The sequence below is a fragment of the Notolabrus celidotus genome, chromosome 14, assembly GCF_009762535.1.
Source record: "Notolabrus celidotus isolate fNotCel1 chromosome 14, fNotCel1.pri, whole genome shotgun sequence".
Taxonomy (NCBI): domain Eukaryota; kingdom Metazoa; phylum Chordata; class Actinopteri; order Labriformes; family Labridae; genus Notolabrus; species Notolabrus celidotus.
Window position 1 is genome coordinate 8,222,415 of NC_048285.1, and position 12,682 is coordinate 8,235,096.

The 12,682-nt window shown below is 41.5% G+C and overlaps 1 protein-coding gene across 8 annotated transcripts in view; it reads right to left on the minus strand.

The window, feature by feature from the left end:
• The window catches only part of lsamp (limbic system associated membrane protein), an 899,933-nt gene that overhangs the window by 362,841 nt on the left and 524,410 nt on the right, over positions 1-12,682 (minus strand). The gene's annotated exons all lie outside the window — the stretch shown is intronic.

Here is a 12,682-nt window from a genome sequence, read left to right on the forward strand (position 1 = left end):
CAACTTGGAACGCGACATGCGGCAGCTTAAGAGTGACATAAAAACACTATCAGACAAGAACGAGGACCTGGAGGCGAGGTCAAGGAGGTGTAATCTGCGAATCACCGGGATAAAAGAGAAACGGGAGACGGGGAAGAATCCGTCTGACTTCATGGCTATATTGCTACAGCAGACGCTGGGACTAGAGTCACCCCCCCTGCTTGACAGATCACATCGTACCCTTCGTGAACGGCCCCAAGATGACCAACCACCCCGCACCTTTCTGGTGAGGTGCCACTACTTTCGTGAGAAAGAGGCAATCCTTCGCAAAGCAGCCACGTCTGATGAACTGGTGACGCCGCAGGGGGACAGGATCAGGATCTTCCCTGACTACACGCAAGCTACTGTAAAGCGGAGGGCAGCTTTCAGGGATGTGAAAAACATGCTCAAGAGCTGGGAGGGAATTAAATTCGGACTGTGGTACCCCGCGACCCTTAGAATCACGACCGCTGACGGCAGACGACACAGCTTTTGGGACCCGGGTGAGGCTAAAGACTTTGTCACGAAGCACACAGATGTGGCTACATAACAGCTTCGGGTATTCGGTGGGCCAGCTAACAGGCCCTATACTACTTGCTAATAGCTTTGCTAGCACAAATTAGCAGCTAACGGTACCGGCCGAGTGAACATGTTTTGTTGTTCGATATACAGTTGGTATAAGAATGTGAACTTTAATGTGGTATGCCTCAATACCGTTCACTGTGAGGCGGTTTGCTCGGCACATTTGCGCAAGTCTGTTTAATACCGTTGGTGTTAGCTTTCATTACGGCCCGTTTGGCTGGCTAATGAGCCACTGCTATTTAGCACGATAGCCGCCCCCCCATAACCCCGTGGGGTAGGCCGGCATGTTTACGTTCTGTGTTTTAATATCCGCTGTATTAGAGTAGCATACTAATACTACAGATCTTTATTTTGGGGGGTTTAATTTAAAATTACGCGGGTCATAGCTTTTCATTTTGGAGGTTTGCTAATGTTCTTATAAAATTACTAATATATTATACTGTTGTATGAAGGCTCTGGCGAGTCTCGGTCTCGCTAGGTAAGCTGTTTTGGTGTGAGTGTCATCGGGGGCGGGATGCAGTCTCTCATTTGGGGAGAGACCAGCAAGGTTTTCTGGACGTTCTTTCTAACTCCGTATGCACTATGTCTGTTATGTCGCAGTGTTTTTCAAGTTTGTATGTTAGTTCTGTCTGTGTTTGCTGCTCAAACCCTTGTACTAGTTGGTTTACTTTTGGTTTGTTTTCAGTCCCCCCCCCCCCCTTTTTCCTTCCTCTCCCCCCACCTCCCTTCCTTCATGCAGGGCTCTCGGGATGTCTAACCTACAATGTCACAGATGACAGGGATGCAGAGTGCGGGTTGTAATGCGACCACCTTCGTAAGCTGGAACGTCAGGGGTTTGAACCACCCTGTGAAACGTAGTAAGGTTTTCTCCACTTTACGCAAGTTGAAATCAGACATTGTTTTTCTGCAGGAAGCACATCTCAGATTGACGGACCACTCTAGACTTAGGCGGGACGGATTCTCAAAAATGTTTCACTCTAAATTACAGACTAAGCATAGGGGTGCAGCTATCCTGTTACGGAGACATGTGCAGTTTGCGGACTCGACAGTTATTGCAGACAAAAATGGCCGATACGTCATTGTCAAAGGCTTGTTATATAATGTACCAGTCGTATTGGCTTGTGTTTATGCTCCTAACTGGGACGACGCTGTTTTCCTTAGTAATCTGTTTGCCTTGCTTCCAGACCTGAATTCTCACCATCTCATCCTCGGGGCAGATTTTAATTGTGTCCTCCACCATAGTCTGGATCGTTCTGCGGTACCTGTTAGGCCGTTGTCGAACTCAGCCCGGGTCATTAACTCCTTTGCTGGAGATTTTGGTATGTTGGACCCCTGGCGCTTTAAGAACCCCACCCTTAAGCAATTTTCATTTTTCTCTGCGGCCCAACAATCATATTCAAGGATTGATTATTTTCTCCTAGACAAAAAATTGATTTCTTCCCTCAAATCTATTGAATATGGGAGTATAGTTGTCTCTGATCACAGCCCTGTAGTAATGGAGCTTTGTTTCCCTGACCATACGCCCCCGCAGAGAGCTTGGCGACTTAACCCGCGCTTACTGTCGGACGAGGACTTTACCACCTATATTTCTATGCATATCGATATTTTCCTAGAAACCAACCGGCGACCAGAGACGAGTGTTGGTACTGTGTGGGAGGCTATGAAGGCTTATCTCCGCGGCCAAATTATATCTTATACGATAGGTATGAACAGGCGAAGAACAAAACGCATGACAGAGCTTGTAGGCTTGATTGGCGACGTTGACAAGAAACACTCATCCAAGCCAACCGCTGAACTATATAAAGAGCGCATCACTCTGCAGATGGAATACGACTCTCTGGCAACCGCCCAAGTGGAGGACCTGTATCTCAAATCTAGGCAGTCTCATTATGAACATGGAGAACGGGCCAGTAAGTTACTCTCCCACCAATTAAGACGATCGGCAGCAGACAGCCTTATAACAGAAATCACAACAACAACTGGGGAAACTACGACCGACCAGGGGTGTATTAACGATCAATTTAGGAACTTCTATGAGTCGCTGTACTCCTCGGAGGTTGCCGATAGTTCTTCTGTTTCTAACTTTCTCAACAATCTGGAGCTCCCTACACTGGGCTCGGGAGAGGCTGCGTCTCTGGAGGGGGACATATCTAACAGAGAAATAGAGTGTGCGATTAAGGCAATGCAAAGCGGGAAGGCCCCGGGGCCAGACGGCCTGCCGATTGAATTCTACAAAAAATTCTCTAGCAAAATAGTCCCAGTACTTCAGGAGGTATACTCAGAGGCCTTCCGCCGGGGGACACTACCCCCTACCCTATCTCAAGCGGTTATTTCAGTCCTTCTCAAAAAGGACAAGGACCCGACAAAGTGCGATTCATACAGGCCAGTGAGCCTGGTCTGCTGCGACAACAAAATACTTTCTAAAGCCCTAGCGATACGTCTGGAGACGGTTTTAGATAAAATTATCCATCCTGACCAGACCGGGTTTATGAAGGGTAGGCAGTCCTTTGGTAATCTTAGGCGTCTCTATAACATAGTCTATACTGATTTTAGCCCCACCGCAGAGGTCCTTATCTCACTTGATGCGCATAAAGCATTCGATCGCATTGAATTTGAATACTTGTTTAAAACGCTTGAAAGATTTGGCTTTAGTCCAGGCTTCGTATCCTGGATAAGGATTTTGTACTCGGCACCACAAGCAGCAGTTCGTACTAATAATGTTATTTCACAGTACTTCCCCCTCCAGAGGGGTACACGTCAGGGCTGCCCCCTGTCGCCCCTCCTGTTTAACTTGGCAATAGAACCTCTGGCTGCCGCCCTTAGAGGCAGGACTGACATCGCCGGTATTATGAGGGGGGGCCACATGCATAAACTGGCCCTATATGCAGACGACCTATTATTGTTCTGTGCGGACCCTCTCAGATCAATTCCAACTGCACTTGATACAATTAGCTCATTCAGCTCGGCATCTGGATACAAAATTAATCTTAACAAAAGCTTACTGTTTCCCATCAATCCCTGTGCATCTGAGCTCTCCTATACAGATTTCCCCTTTAAAGTGGTTACGGACTCGTTCACATACTTAGGGGTGCGCGTTACACGACAATTTAAGGACCTGTTCAAGGAAAACTTTCTACCAACACTAGAAAAGGTTAAAGAGGACCTCAGGCGCTGGGCGTCCCTCCCCATATCTCTGGCGGGGAGAGTAAATACTGTAAAAATGGTTGTCTTGCCGAGATTATTGTATTACTTTCAGCAGATCCCTATATTTTTGCCTAAGTCCTTCTTCAAAGAATTAGACAAGCATGTCTCTACATTTATATGGGACAAAAAAATCCCACGCCTTCGTAAGACGTTTTTAGAAAAATCTAAGTCAGAAGGGGGTCTCTCTCTCCCAAATTTCTTGCATTACTACTGGGCTGTAAATACTCACAAGCTTGTGTTTTGGTTGTCTCACTTTAGGGAGGGGTCGGGACCAATTTGGTCCAGCATGGAGGCGAATTCTTGTTTACCACTGGATCTGGCCTCCCTGATGTGTGCTCCCCTGCCACTCAGTAAAAAATATCACTCAGCCAACCCGGTGGTTAGCAGCTCCCTTAGGATCTGGTCGCAGTTCAGAGTACACTTTGGGCTGAAACAGATGATTCCGTTGATTCCTATACTCCGCAATCCAGTTTTTAAGCCTGCCCTGTTGGATTCTGCTTTTCAACGCTGGTCTCGTAATGATCTGAAGAGCGTGGCCGATCTTTTTCAGAAAGGGGTATTCATATCTTTTGATAATCTAGTTAGAGACTATGGCATCCCAAGAACACATTACTTTAGGTACCTGCAAGTGCGAGACTTTACCCGTAGACATGTCCCCTCCTTCCCGACTGCCCCATTAAGGGGGTGGTTGGAAGATTGTCTTAACATCGACCCCTATCGGAGGGGATGTGTCTCTAAGTTATACAATGTGGTCCAAGATATATGCAACCCCTCCCTTAGCCATCTTAAGGACGCCTGGGAGAAGGAATTGGAAATTAAATTGTCTGATGAGACCTGGCGGCTAGCTGTTGAGAAAATACATAAATCCTCCCTGTGTGTGAGACACGGTGTGCTTCAGTTTAAGGTGTTCCACAGATTACATCTCTGCAGAAGTAGGCTTGCAAAGCTATTCCCTGGTACTGATCCCACCTGTCAGAGGTGTCATAATGCCCCTGCGACCCTTTCTCACATGTTTTTTTCTTGTCGATCTATTGTCCCATTTTGGACCTCCGTTTTTGAGACTCTCTCTCTTATGTACTCATGCAACTTAACACCTAACCCTGTAACTATTATATTTGGCGTGGCTCCAGAAGGGATGTCCCTTTCAGGTTGTCAATCAAGCTCTCTCGCCTTCGCCTCTCTTCTGGCCCGCCGACTTATTCTCCTTAAGTGGAAGGACAGGGCTCCACCTTCACACGCTCGGTGGGTCAGAGATGTGGCGACACATTTAAAGTTAGAAGAATTACGGTACCGTAGCCAGGGTTCTGCTAGGAGGTACTCTGAAACGTGGAAGCCCTTTTTGGACTATTTCAACAACTTACCAGGTGCAAAAGTAGCAGACTGAGGCCCTCGTGACTTTTTAGGGAGTCCTGTAAAGACCCCGTTACAGTAGTCTAGTAATTCTCCCCATGGACTGTCTTGAGCTGTGGAAATACAGAGAATCTCAGACAAACAAGAACTCAGCAGCAGCATTTAAACATAAGAGAGTCACACAATATACAATCAACAATATAGTGGATGGTGGTAGTTTTCAGTTTAGTGTCTGAATGGAGATGATTCTTTTCAAGGAAGAAAGGCAGACAAGTTCTTTTAGAAATCAAAATTACAAAAGTGCCTTTATAAATGCAGTCAACAGATTTGGGGTAAAAGTAGGATGATCTAGTTTTCTACTCTTTCCTCTTCAGTTTCGGGGTTCTGAGGTTCAAATTCAAGTTGAACTGTCAGATAACTCACAAGTAGACTTTAAAATGGAATTTTTATGTTTGTACACATCCACTTCTGTCTTCATCCATAACACATGAGACAAGTGTTCTGAACACGTGAACACTTCAGGAATTTGTCAACTTTGTGCCTGCTCTAAATTGTTTTAGAATCATAGTTTATTCACTATCTTTATGTATATTATTGAGTATCTGATGCTCTTTTGTTTGGGTTGTATCTATTGTTTTGATGTCTCACTTAGAGCACTTTGGTCAGTGTGAGTGGTTTTTAAATGTACTTTCTAAAGATATATGACTTGACTTGACATAAAAAAAAAGTTTGGTAAAATGTTATTTTTTACAATATTGATTTGGTCAATTAAAGAAATAGGAAGGTCTAACGATATTTTCAGATTTTTAGGAGACATGGATGCTTAACTTGGATTAAAGTTATCTGGGACTAAGTCATTTATATTGGGTGTTTGTTCCCAGATATGTGTTGGCTCAGTGTGAATTATGAAATGTATTCCATGTACTGGACTGTCTCTTTAAGATATAATGTGTTAGACTTTGTGTTATTTACTTTGTAGTTGTCGGTAAGAATTCTGCCAAATCGTTTTGAATAAGCCCCTTTTATATCTTCGGCCAAACACCAATATGGTGCTCAAAATGTCGAAAAGCAGATTTTTTCAAAGTGCCTTATTAAATGGAACAAAGAACAAGTCAATGCTGAGCTACTTTGAAAACCATGTGGGGTTGCCAGAGCACTCACATCCAAAATAAGCTTTTAAAGCTTTACCCTTCTTTTATTTTGCCTGCTTGCCTGAGGATCGAGTTGTGCTCTAACCCCATCGTCATCCTAATGCCTCTCCTGTGGAGTCCTTATTTTCAACTAAATGCTGATTTCCAGCAGAGCTGACACCCATGGTGAGCAGAAAATCAAATCTGTACAGTAGCGCCATGTCAGAAGGGAACAGACTGAATGCTTAATATGTTCTCACGGAAGATGAATGTGTCAAAAACAATCTTGCTGGGAATACTGAAGCAATTGCATTTGTTCAGAGAGCAGAAAGTGAATAACTGTTAGAACATCCATGATCTATGTCCTCTGTCCTCTGGTAGAGGAATGTGTAAAAAAAAATACTAAGCCAGACCAACTTTGACATTAAAAACTGTCAAAACATTTGATGCATAAATAAAGACTATTCAAATGCATACCAATACAACATAATATTACTCATTAAGTAAAATATTAAAAAGAATGATATATATATAAATATATATAAATAGCTCAGTACAGCATGAATATGAACAGTATGTGTATGTTTACTTCTTCAGTATTTATTGTAAAGCCTCTTTCTCCTGGCCTTCTCTTATTCTCTGAACCTCTTTGTACATCACACCCACTCCTGAAGCCTCTCCTGACCCTGTGTTTACACCACAACACAGTGAGCATGACCCTCATCTTAAATACAGTAGACCCTTTCTATATCTGTACCACAGCATAGCTTTAGTGTTTTGGTCTTTGTATGGAGGATGCGTTCAGGGCAGAAACACTGACCTGTAAAAGCAAATACATTATCCATCTGTAGCGCCTCTATTTAGAAGTGAAAGACCCACAGAGACCAATCTATTGTGACCTTGAGGTTTTAAAAAGCAGCCTAACATTCATTAAAATTTGCAATTGCTTTTATGGGCAAGAAAAACACTAAGAGCACAATGTAGCAGAGACATTCTCCTAATAGTGGAGGACTCTATTGCTTCATCACACAATTTAATCAAGCAGATAAATAGAAGCCATGTGAAGGTGAAAGCAAAGAGAAAGCTGTTAAACCTGTGGGACTGTGACAGAGAGCGGTACTGTACCTTTCACTCTTTTTTTTTCATTTTCTATACTGTGGCAGGAAACGTTGAGAGTTTAAAATAACATAAATGGTTATAAATGTAGCTGACCACATCTCAACTCTCCATCTTTATTTCCCCTTTACATCTTCAACTCTATTTGTCCTTTTCACAAGAAGACAAAGTTACAAGAAGACAAAGAGCCCACAGCCATGCCCACAGCTCCCCAATGATAAGCGTACAGGCACAACGATGCTTCAGGCTAACTCCAGCATGCTAACATGCTTATAGTACAACATAATTATCTGCACATTATTATTTTGTTTCTAAGTCAGAATTAAGTACACTGAGCTCATATTTCAATATCTCAGCATAACTAAAGCTTCTACTTTAAACAAAATATGACTTTCTTATTGGTTCATTTTGTTCTCTTTGGTGTGTGTGTCACATCAAAAGCATGCACAGATCTGGTAACAGCCATAACAGCTGATAAATGAATTTGATTCTGTTAGACTCTGTCCTGACACACATCATAGAGTCCTGTTTCCAGGAGTGGATAAACATTAATCCACACGTTTTTACATCATGGAAATTCATGCATAAGTATTTTCTGGTGATGAATGACAAGTAACTCAACCTGTATGCAAGCAGTGGATGCCTATCGGAGCTATGAGACATACAGCGCTTGTGGACCCCTTGTGGGAGCGTCTTAATGGCTATCAAACAGAGTAGAGCCAGCATGATGCCAAGCAAGGATATCATTGTTTGCTGCATGCATAAAGATGACTGTTTACAATGATTATCCAGTCAAGCCTGTTAGAACTGGCTGCAGCTGACATAGATAATGCCGTCACTCTCACAAGAAGATTGGTGCTGTGTCTGGAAGTGCTTTTGGGAGTTGAATCCATGCTGTCTCAGATAATTGGCCCATTTGCTCTGGTACAGAGACCTTATTTTATTTTTTATTTTTTTACAGTGGTGTAGACTAAGATCATTGTTTGAAAAACACTAGAGAGACATCTTTTGTGGAACAGAGTGAGAAAAAAAAGATACGTTGGCTGTTGAATTTCTAGTTATGGTCAAGCAAAGTTGGTAATTTATCGTTGTTTTGTATTAATCTCTATCTTTGGGTGACTTTCAAGAAAATGTGCGATCATGAAGGTGTCCCGTTTTCCTTATAGGAGCCTCTAATCCCTTTTGCAGGTGACAATTTAACCTACTGTCACAAATACTATCTCAGTCTTAAGTACAGTCCTCTTTATATGCCTCCGCTCTTTTGTGAGAGACATAACACAACAGTATAATCAGATTGAGTTCAGAAAAGATTCATGAATGTGAATCACTGTTGAGGGGAGCAGATTGGTGGCAGATCATTTGTAGGTGACTCACATTGAGCTTCAAATCGGCTGACTCAACTGGAAAGACATGAGCAGTTTATCCATGATCCTTAGAATTTATCCTCCAAGAGGATGCATATCATTGCAGAGAGTGAGGGAATGAATTCATGTCAGCAGGTATATAACTTATAAAGGGACTGAAGATACAGAAATATAATCTACATAACTCAGCCTCAGTCAGTAACTTCTCTCTTGCTCACCTGTATGAACGCTTGCACTCTCACTCTAAGTCCAACACATCTTCTCTTCCCTCTCCTCAGTAAGTGACAGTAGACCTGATGAGATCAGAGGCAGGCTGAAGGGCATGTCTGTGTCACTGCTCTTAATCTGAAGTGCACAATGTCTTCCTACAGCCCAGTGGAGTGGATCATTGTAACTGAGCAGCTTCAAGCTCCAAAAAACCCTGACACATCTTACATGAGATTTGTAACAAGCCTGAGCTCTATGAATGATAATGTAGCGGACCGTTAATCAAGAGAAGAAGCTGGAAAAGGCGATTTGGAATGATCAGGGGAAAAAATGTTGACTAGAGAAAAAAAAACTGAACCAAAGATATGTATACTAAAGACATTTTAAGACGGCAGTGTTTCTGCACAAATCTGGAAGGTTTTGTAACTTTGATCACCGCCTAACTATCTAATCTACATGGGAGATTACATGAGAAATTGATAATATGAAAACATAAGTGAATATTTTATAGTTTCATGATATTGCGATTACATCTCTAAAATGTGTTATTTTGAAATGTCTGGGATTCAGAACAACCTTTTTTTCATTATCAAACCCTATTTTATCTACAAACAACATTTAAGATATTTGGAGCATTACTTAAAGCTGCTGTGAGGAACTTTTGTTTTGTGTCGATTCTGGCGCCCCTTGTGGACAAAGCGATACCTCTTATCACTTGTCCTTTACATGCAAAAGTAGTGTTTTCAACAAAAACCTCATCCTTTTGTCTTTTAACAGTCAACTTTATCAGGCAGTGTGATTATTTTCCATGAAAACAGTCAAATAAAGTCTGTTTCTGAAGCAAGATGTCCATCATCTGGTCTGACACCTACCCCCTCAGGGCGGTTTCAGGCATTAAAAATGACAACAGAGAAGGTGCCAGTGTTGCTGCTGATGGTCTTGTTTGCTATTGAAGGTCATAAAGAGGCATCAGTATCATTTTCAGTCTGTTTCTCAGCCAGTTCAAAACTCCTCACAGGGCCTTTAACAGGTTGCTCAGTAAAAACTATATTATTGATGGATAAATGATTTCTAAAAAGTGGCTACTCTGTCTCTGGGGTTGTCATCTGTCAAGCATCTTTTTACCTGAGTTTTGCCTGAGTGACTAGTCCCGCCCCATCTAGTTTGTGATTGGTTGGCTAGAGCAGCAACACTAGCAGCTTGTTGAACAGTACTAGCTAGCAGCGGGAGCAGCCAATGAAATAATAATTTGTGGCCTGAAAAAGATGCAGGTTGCATCAGTTTCTCTCTACTTGTTAAAATTTCTAGCATGCAATCTAACCACTGCTAGCAGGCAAACATTAATACATATCACCTCTCGGTTTCTCTGCTACATCTATTTATTTATTCTGCCCCTAAAAGATGAACAAATTGAAATGAATTTCCTTGGGAATGTTGTTACACATAAGATTTAGCATTTTGGTGAAAAACCCATCAACATTCAAATGAAAACCATAATTTGTGTGTGAAGGAAGAACCTCAGATTGATATGTATCAACCGTTAACATCCACAGTGGCATGAGGGGTTACCATAAGTATGTTGCAAAAACAATTAGACAAACATCCCATGGATCAAATGCTGGATGAAAGGTTCAACCTAAAGATAATATACATTTTACACCATATTTCCCTACAAGAATTCAGAGGTACTTCCTGTAATGATGTAAGTATTGGGAATGGTGGGAAAAGAGTGCTGCTCACATCCCAGAATTCAACAGCAGTAGAGCCGTACAGCTCACACTCAGCAGTCGTCGTTTGAGACAGAGATAACCCTGAAGAGAGGTGGGATGACCTCCTGCTGAATCTTCACAGCTTCACCCTCCTTTAGTCTGAGGGGATTATCTATTCAGCTGCTTTGAAGGAGAATCATTTATCTGCCTGTGCATGTAGAGATATTTTAACTAATGCAACAAAAATGAAGAGTATCAGAATCTTCTGACAGAGGGGAATAATCTCACTGGAGATGGACACGCAGATGAAGCTGCTGTTGCCGGCCTTAAAATGTGATACGATGAAAGAAGGAGCAAAATTACACACAATGCATTATCCAATGAACAATTTAAAGGTTCAACATTTTTAATGAATTGATACAACACTTTTTAATGTTGAGACAATGTTACTTTTGATAGATATGGAACATTTTCCCATCAGTGTTATTCATGCTGTCTGTGCTTTTCTCATCATGCATATCCATGCTAGTTAAACATGCTACTCATAAATTTTAGATAACTACAAATCAATCCATGAGTGAAGCTGCCTTCAAAGAGTGCTTATTTAAAATAAATTATAAACGAGATAAAGGCTATGAGTAATTTACATTTTTTTTTTAATTTTAAAATTCACATGGAGTAAAAGCTTTGAAGTGCACACATGCTTCATGAATATCTGGTTTGTTGAATTATGATGCTGTAATCTCTGAAACGATACCTTCAGTTTGGTGAATTTTAATAAGCGCAATGTCTTTTGAATACAGAATGTCAGCAGAGGAAGCTGATGGTGGTGTATTAGCCAAGTATTTTTTAAATCTCAGCACTAAGAAGAGTGGTGTTTTATCATCATTTATGATTTTTTTCAGAAAGCTTGTTTTCACCTTCTTCAGCTCTGGCTGGTTTTCTGAAGCACCAAAACATTCTAGACAATTTGGAACTGTGTCAACTCCTATGTGTGTTCAGAGGTCTGATCAGGACACAGCCTCACATTAGTTTCATTAATTATAGTTTTCCAATCAAAGTACAAAACAATAATAAGTGCATCAAGCATCTGTCCTTTTTACACACTTTACTTCAGAGACTGCGAGAATAGACTCAAGTGGTTATTCTCCACACCTTGAAATTATATAAATGATCAGTTTTTGTCAGAAAAAAAGATAGACATGAATGACAAAGGAAGGGAGAACTGTCTGTTCTCATATTGTGAAGTTACAGTGGATGCATGACAGTTGAAGGATTTTAGTAGTGGATGGTCTGGATGAGATAAACCTCAAGGAGTGGGTGACAGACGGAGAGAAAAAGTAAGGGGACTAAACGTGAGCTAAGTAATAAAGTGTCAAAGAGAGAAAGGAAAGACTGGAAATAAGGATGCACGTCACAAAGTGAGAGATGTTAATACTCACAGCTTCACATAACATCTCTATCATAGTACAAAGAACAGCCAACCTTCCGTCAGTGAAGCAGATCCCAGCTCGAGATGAACATTAGTGACAGATTCAGCCCTGGTCACAGCAGACTGTGAGAAACTTTTAAGAATCAAACTCAGCAGCTCACTTTGACATATTCACAGGAACATCCTGTTCTTTAAAGCAGAAAGCCATGCAGATGAATGTTTTTAGCTGTGAACATGCATTTCATGAATGACATGAATTATGGTAATATCCATCAACCAATACTCAATTCAAACAATAAATGCTCTACTTTTAACTCTGAAGTAGTGTAGCCAAAGGAACTGTCCAGTTTAGCTGAGCAGGGTCAGGACTTTAAGAGAGTTAATACGACACCAAAGAACCAAACTAAAACTCATTCCTTTAAACCCTCTTGTTTAAGTACTGCATTTATTTGAACGCATCAGATTTCTTTGTGAAATGTCTCAAATTCCTCTTCAAACTGCAGACAAACAGGACTGTTCAACAACATCACAATGTAATACATATGCATTAGGACCAAGCACATTTCTTTA